Source organism: Hordeum vulgare, chromosome 5H, assembly GCF_904849725.1.
Source record: "Hordeum vulgare subsp. vulgare chromosome 5H, MorexV3_pseudomolecules_assembly, whole genome shotgun sequence".
In the NCBI taxonomy this organism is placed as follows: Eukaryota; Viridiplantae; Streptophyta; class Magnoliopsida; order Poales; family Poaceae; genus Hordeum; species Hordeum vulgare.
The window spans coordinates 344,342,985-344,350,978 of NC_058522.1; positions in this window are offsets into that span (position 1 = coordinate 344,342,985).

The window sequence follows — 7,994 nt, forward strand, 5'->3', positions numbered from 1 at the left end:
CGAGATCCGGGAAACTTCCATGTCATCCACGACTCGCGGTATATCACATATACCCGAGGTAAGTACCCGATCATCATCTTTCCCGTGACAATACTAGACAAAGAGGTCCACTGGATTGGTACCCAGCCCACATGTTGTACGTCTTACGAGCACCAACTCTGGACAATATCAACCATGCAGGGACCAACGGTGTGCCTGGAACTCATAATAATGGCATAGTCGTCCTACCTGGCACGACCCCATCACGAGAGTGACGACAATCACTCCCGCCACTAGTAATGTGGCTCTTTGCTAGTACCGACCAGAGTAATCAACAAAGCCCCATCCCATAAAGGGGTATCGTGGTCGTACTGGTAAGGTTGGGACGGTCGACACATCATAAATCTAATCCCATTTCTGAAACCATACTCACCCAAAAACACCAGTGCATCACTTCACCAAAAGTGACCACCAACTCATCATCACCCTCGGGTATTAGTGGCACCCGACGGGGTTTTCATAAACCTTTATTTAACTCATCATCATGCTCATGATAATATACTTTTATTTGTCAACATGGTATTAGCATGACCCTCAAGGGGTAGGGTCAAGCTCAAAGCGATGGTTCCCTAACTCTACTAGTCAACATGACAGTACAATGATCCTCATAGGTGGTAAGATCAAGCTCATCATGCTTGTGCTCCGAGGAGCCATATGTATAACATCACCATCATGCAAGTGCTTCGAAGAAGCCTTCGGTACCATCACACCAATGATGAACCGGCACTATGATCACATGCAACGGAAAAGTACTTGTTATTCTAGCATGCATCAATTCATATGCTTAAGTCATGGTCAAAGGGCTGCTTGCCTTGCTCACGTAAGTCCTCGGGGTCTTCGAGGTCTTCCGCTCCAACTCTGAATACTCCGTCTACTCATAACTATCGTCGGAAACAACCATAGTAAGCCACATAGCAAGCAAAATAAAAGTGCCACAAAAATAGAAGTTTTATTTTTCTTGGACCTCTCTCGTCATAAGAAAAATACCTGAATCATTTCATAGGAGATTTGGATCCTCAAGGATTTTTTTAATAGGTGAAAGGAGCAATAGGTGATTATTGAAGGAGCTAACAGAAATCATTCTGTTAAAAATGAGTGAAGGCACCCATTTAACACAGGATGATTTTAGAAATATTTAGGAAGTGGTTTCACTGGATTTGGAGTTGGTATGAATATTCTAGAGATTTTACAATGAGGAATAAATAGCAATAGGAGCTATTTATTTATTGTAACAGAAGTAAGCCACAAAAAATGTTGACCAGGGTTCTAAAAATAGGGAAGGATTTTAGAAGGCTCTAGAAGTTTGAATCACTCCATTTGGAGTTGATTTGAATCTTCTAGGATTTTTGCAAGATGGAGTTTTCAATGTCCAGATTGACATTTGAAAAATAATACAACAAGAAAGGTGCTTGGAAAAATGTGCAAGGCATTTATTTGGATAGGCCTCATTTTTAGGAGCCTGCAGAAATTTGAACCAAGTGATTTGGAGTTAGAATGATTTTATAATGGATTTTACAAGATCTAAGGAAAAGAAAATTGAGGAACTCAGCTTGTGAGGGGGGGCTATCTTGCGCACTAGGCGCTAGAGAAGGAGATGGGCCGGCCCGGTTGCACAGACCGCCTGGGAGGTTGCTGACGTCGAAGGCGTAACCCTGCAAATGCGCCTTCGCGCGCGGGAGGCGCCAATCGGCCAGGGCGCTGCCACTTAAAGCGGGGGTCAACCGGTGAGGGGCTGACGATGGGCCCCGCCCGTCAGCTCCGTCCCTAACCTCCCGCTCAAGACTGGAGAGAGAGGAGGTAGAACAGGGCCGGGATCCGACCCTGCTTCCGGCAGCTCGGGCTGCATCTGGCGCCGCTCCGGCCACCAGGGCGCTTGGGGGAAGGAGCCGCGTCGGCCTAGGGGTCCATCCGTGCTGGTCCTCTTCCTCCTCACGCTGGAGCAGAGGAACCGCGGGAGAGGGAGAGGAAGTTGCGTGGTGCCGTGCCTCCGGCCATCCCCTGACCAAGCGAAGGGCACCGGCGAGCTCAGGGACCTCGCCGCTCCCCATTCCCACACAGGGTGTCCGCATAGGGATCGCGGGGGAAGCCGATGGCGATGGTTGCGGGAGGTCAACGACTCTACTGCTCTCGGCACCAGCAGCGAGGGGGAGGGTCTGGAGGTGCTAGAGGGAGGAGATGTGGCGGCCTGGGGGTCTCCAGCAGGGCGGAAGGAGGCGAGGGGGGCCTGTGCATGCCAACCTGTGCGGAGGCCGGAGCTCTACCCTTCGACCATGGCTATGACAGGAGGAGGGGAAGGCTTGGGGAGAGAGCAGGAGGAGGAGAGGGCTCCAGGGAGAGAGGAGAATCCCAATGGGGGCCATGGGGCTCGGGGAGGAGGATAGGGCTTCAAGATGTTATTCAGTAGGATCTCAGCTTGTTCTACAGTTCGTTCCCTAAAAACACAACCGGCACAACTATCTAAGTGGTCTCTAGAAGCATCGGTAAGTCCGTTATAGAAGATATCAAGTATCTCGTTCTTCTTAAGAGGGTGATCAGGCAAAGCATTCTGTAGCTAGATGAGCCTCCCCCAAGTTTGTGGGAGACTCTCTTCTTTGAGTTGAGCAAAGTTGTATATTTCCTGCAAGGTAGCTTGCTTCTTATGGACAGGGAAATATTTCTCACATAAGTAATAGACCATATCCTGGGGACTACTCACACATCCAGGAGCAAGAGAAGTGAACCAGGCTTTAGCGTCATCCTTTAGAGAGAAAGGAAACAGCTTAAGGACATAGTAGTAGCGGATCTTCTCCTCACTAGTGAAAAGGGTGGCTATATCGTGTAATTTGGTAAGATGGGCTACGACCGTCTCAGACTCATAACCGTGGAAAGGATCAGATTCGACTAGAGAGATTATCTCAGGGTCGACAGAGAATTCATAATCCTCATCGGTGATAAAGATAGGTGAAGTGGCAAACTTCGGGTCGTATTTCATCCTAGCTTTCAGAGATTTTTCCTTCCACTTGAGAAGCAATTTCTCAGCGTCATAGGCATCCTTACACGCAAGAAAATCCTCATCTATCTCTCCCTCCATAACATAACCCTCAGGTATATCAGGTAATTCATATCTAGGAGAGCTAGATCGAGCAGGAGCAAAAGCAGGTTCTATGTCAATAGTATCGACAGTTTCAGAAGCATCACGAGCATTGGCAGTAACTCTAGCAATATGAGCATCAAGGAATACCCCTAGTGGCATATCAGGCAAAGTAGTATCTCTAGCAGTATCAAGCATAGCATCATCACGCAAAATAGCATCTCTAGCAGTATCACGCATAGCATCTCTAGCAGTATCAGGCATAGCATCTCTAGCAGTATCAGGCATAACATCTCTAGCAGTATCAAGCATAGTAGCATCATAAGCATCATCAATAGAAGTAGCATCTCTAGCATCATCTAGCACATGCGACATATCAAGATTTCTAGCAGGAGGTGGTGTCGCAAACTTACTCATAACTGAAGGTGAATCAAGTGCAGAGCTAGATGGCAGTTCCTTACCTCCCCTCATAGTTGAGGGCAAGACTTTAGTTCTTGGATCTTTCAGATTCTTCATAGTGATCAGCAGATATAAATCCCAAGTGACTCAGAGAATATAGCTATCCTTCCCCGGCAACGGCGCCAGAAAAATGTTGTTGACGTGCAACTATTCCTCACTTGATACCTCCACGACAACGACGCCAGAGAAGAGTTGCTCCCCAATTGCTCAACAATTAGCAATTGTCTTGCAATGGCCCACCAGCGCGTGGGATCGCGACAGTTTTCGAGGGTAGAGTATTCAACCCAAATTTGTTGGTTCGACACGATGGGAATGAAAGGATATTCTCCAGTATTAGCAGTTGAGGTGTCAGCTCAACCACACCTGAAAGATTAGTATCTGCAAGCAGGATATAAGCAGCAAAGGTAGTATGATAGCAACGGTGCCAGAAACGATCAGTTGGCGGCAGACTATTCCTAACTGTTGTATCAATGGCGCCAAAGAAGTATTGTAGCAGGTAGCAACAGTGTAACGAGTAACAGCAGTGGCAAGGAATAGCAGTAGTGACAGCAGTAGCAAGTAGCGACAGTAGCAAGTAACAGTAGTAGTAGCAGCAGCAGGACAAAGCAAGTGACAGTAGCAGCAAGTAACGGTAGCAGCAATAGTAGTAACAGCAGTAGCAGCAAAGCAAGTAACAGTAGCAGCAACAGTAGTAACAGCAGCAGCAGGAGAGCAAGTAACAGTAGCAGCAACACTCGGACAAACTCGTAGGCAATGGATCGGTGATTCGTTGGATGACATTCATCATGCAACAGTAATAACACGAAGAGATATGTGGCTAGCCCCCGTTCGTCAATGTGATGTCGGCATGCATTCCGTGTGTAGTCATACGTGCTTAGAGAAAAGAACTTGCATGACATCTATTGTCCATCCCTCCCATGGCAGCGGGGTCCAAATGGATACTACGGGATATTAAGATTCTCCTTTTAATAAAGAACCGGACCAACGCATTAGCACTTGGTGAACACATGAACTCCTCAAACTATGGTCATCACCGGGAGTAGTTCCGGTTATTGTCACTCCGGGGTTGCCGGATCATAACACATCGTAGGTAACTACAACTTGCAAGATCGGATCTAAAACACACATATATTGGTGACAACAAAATAATTTCAGATCTCAAATCATGGCACTCGGACCCTAGTGACAAGCATTAAGCATGGCAAAGTAGTAGCAACATCAATCTCACAACATAGTGGATACTAGGGATCAATCCCCGTCAAAACTAACTCGATTACATGATAGATCTCATCCTACTCATCACCATCCACCGAGCCTAAGATGAGATTACTCACGAACAATGAAGGTTGATGATGACGGCGACGATCTCCTTGATCCGGAGCCCAAAACGGACTCCAGATCTGCCCTCCAGATGAAGAACGGGATGTGGCGGCGCCTCTGGATGGTAAACGCGATGAAATCTTCTCTCTTGATTTTTCCGGGACGAAAGGGAATATATAGAGCTGAGTTTGGGGGCGGCACAGCCACGTGGGCCCCACAAGCCCTGATGGTGCGGCCTGGGGGGGTGGTCGCGGCCACACGGCTTGTGGCCCACTGGCTCACCCCCTCCGGTGGGTCTTTGCGCAGGTATTTTTCATATCTTCCAGAAATATTCTCCGTAAATTTTCAGGACGTTCCGAGAACTTTCATTTCTGCACAAAAATAACACCATGGCAATTCCGCTGAAAACAACGTCAGTCCGGGTTAGGTCCATTCAAATCATGAAAATTAGAGTCCAAAACAAGGGCAAAAGAGTTTGGAAAAGTAGATACGATGGAGACGTATCATCCATCAAGGGTAAAAAGATGGGGTTTTCATCATTGGTTTGAGTTTATCCCTCTACATCATGTCGTCTTGCTTAAAGTTTTACTTTGTTTGTCATGAAGTCAATACACTAGATGCATGCTAGGTAGTGGTCGATGTGTGGAGTAATAGTAGTAGATGCAGAAAGTATCGGTCTACTTGTCTCGGACGTGATGCCTATATGTATGATCATTGCCTTAGATATCGTCATGACTTTGCGCGGTTCTATCAATTGCTCGACAGTAATTTGTTCACCCACCGTAATATTTCCTATTTTGAGAGAAGCCTCTAGTGAACACTATGGCCCCCGGTTCTACTTCACACCATATTTTCAGCCTTACTCTTTTACTTCGTTGCACTTTCCGCCTTCATATATCACTTGCAATCAATCTTGAAGGGATTGGCAACCCCTTTATAGCGTTGGGTGCAAGCTATTTTGTGTTTGCGCAGGTACTCTGGACTTGACGCGATTCTCCTACTGGATTGATACCTTGGTTCTCAAACTGAAGGAAATACTTACTGCTCCTGTGCTGCATCACCCTTTCCTTTTCAAGGGAAAAACAACGCAAGTTCAAGAGGCAGCAGAAGGAATTCTCGCGCCGTTGCCGGGGAGGATCAAGTCAAGAACTCATCCAAGTAAGTGTCGCAAACTCATCTCTTGCATTTACTTTTTTTTCCTCTAGTTTTCCTCTCCCCCACTTCTGAAAAACAAAAATTTACAAAAATATTTTCCTTTTTCGTTTGCCTTTCCTTTGCTTGTGTGCTATGTGCCTTCAATATGCTTGCATCTTCGCTTGCTGAAAATCTAGTGATATGGACCCTCATCCACTTGCTAATCTTTTCAAGAGGTCCAACTATGTTGAACCAATTGTTAGTGAGTTGAGTGCACTTGACTTTTACTATGGAGTTTTTCTTGAGATGCATGAATCATAAAATCGTGATGAAGAAATTCATGAAGTGATTCACGAGGGCTCCTTGAATGAAAAGCATGATTGCAATGGTTTCACTGTGAGTTCTATTAGTGACAATCATGCCAAAAATATGCAAAACCCTAAGCTTGGGGATGCTAGTTTTGCTATGTACACTACTTGTTGCAATGATCATGATTGGGGTAATGATTTTTCTTATGATCTTGAAAATTTGTTTAAGCCTCATGATGATTATGATATTTGCAATAATATTGAAAGTGGGATTGGAGAAGTCATGACTTTAGTTGATGATAATCCCACTATTTTTGAAGAGCGTCAACTTTGCATGCATGTGGATCATGAAAAGAATATCCTTTGTGATAGCTATATTGTTGAATTTGAATATGATCCCACATGTAATTATTATGAGAGAGGAAAATATTGTGGTAGAAACTTTCATGTTACCAAATCACCTCTCGTTATGTTGAGATTGATATTGTCTCTTTCTTCTTCCTTGCATATGGTAACTATTGGTTGTCTTGACAATCTGTTTTCCTATAAAATGTCTATGCATAGGAAGTATTTTAGACTTAGATATGTTTGTCACATGTTTCATGATGCTCTCTTCGGGTCCGATTGCTATCTTTTATTTGAGCATCATTGAATTATCAATGCCTAGCTAAGGGCGTTAAACAATAGAGCTTGTTGGAAGGCAACCCAATGAATTTATCTTCGCTTTTTGCTTTCTATTTTGTTGCGTCCACACCATCATAATTCTGTTATGATTCTGTCTTTTGTGTTTCTTTTTGTGTTTGATCCAAGCAAAACCTTTATGACTAGTTTGGTGATGGTTGTTTGATCCTGTTGGAAAAAGACAGAAACTTTTCGCTCACAAAATTATTTTTCATTTTTATCCAGAATGAGATTTTGAGTTTATTCTTTCTGCTGCTGGTTCATATGCCTTTTTCCCAGGCTGTCATAATTTTTCAGAATTTTTGAGGTAGCATAAGTATATGAAGTATACAGATTTCTACAGACTGGTCTGTTTTTGACAGATTCTGTTTTTGTTGAGTTGCTTGCTTGTTTTGATGAAACTATGGATAGTATCGGGGGGTACTAGCCATGGAAAAGTGAGAATACAGTAACCTAACACCAATATAAATATAAATCAAGTTTGCTACAGTACCTCAAGAGGTGGTGGTTTGTTTTCTTGTGCTAATGATATCACGAGTTTCTGTTTAAGTTTTGTGTTGTGAAGTTTTCAAGTTTTGGGTGATGTTCTCATGGACAAAGGGATAAAGAGTGGAAAGAGCTCAAGCTTGGGGATTCCCAAGGCATCCTAAGCCAAATTCAAGGACACCAAAAAGCCTAAGCTTGGGGATGCCCCGGGAAGGCATCCCCTCTTTCGTCTTCAATCCATCGGTAACATTACTTGGAGCTATATTTTTATTCACCACATGATATGTGTTTTGCTTGGAGCATCTTGTATCATAGGAGTCTTTTCTTTTTGTTGTGTCACAATCATCCTTGCTGCACACCTTTTGAGAGAGACATGCACTCATCGTGAATTTGCTAGAATGCTCATCGTGCTTCACTTATATCTTTTGAGCTAGATAATTTTGCTCTGTGTGCTTCACTTAGATCTTTTAGAGCACGGCGGTGCGTGACTTGGTAGT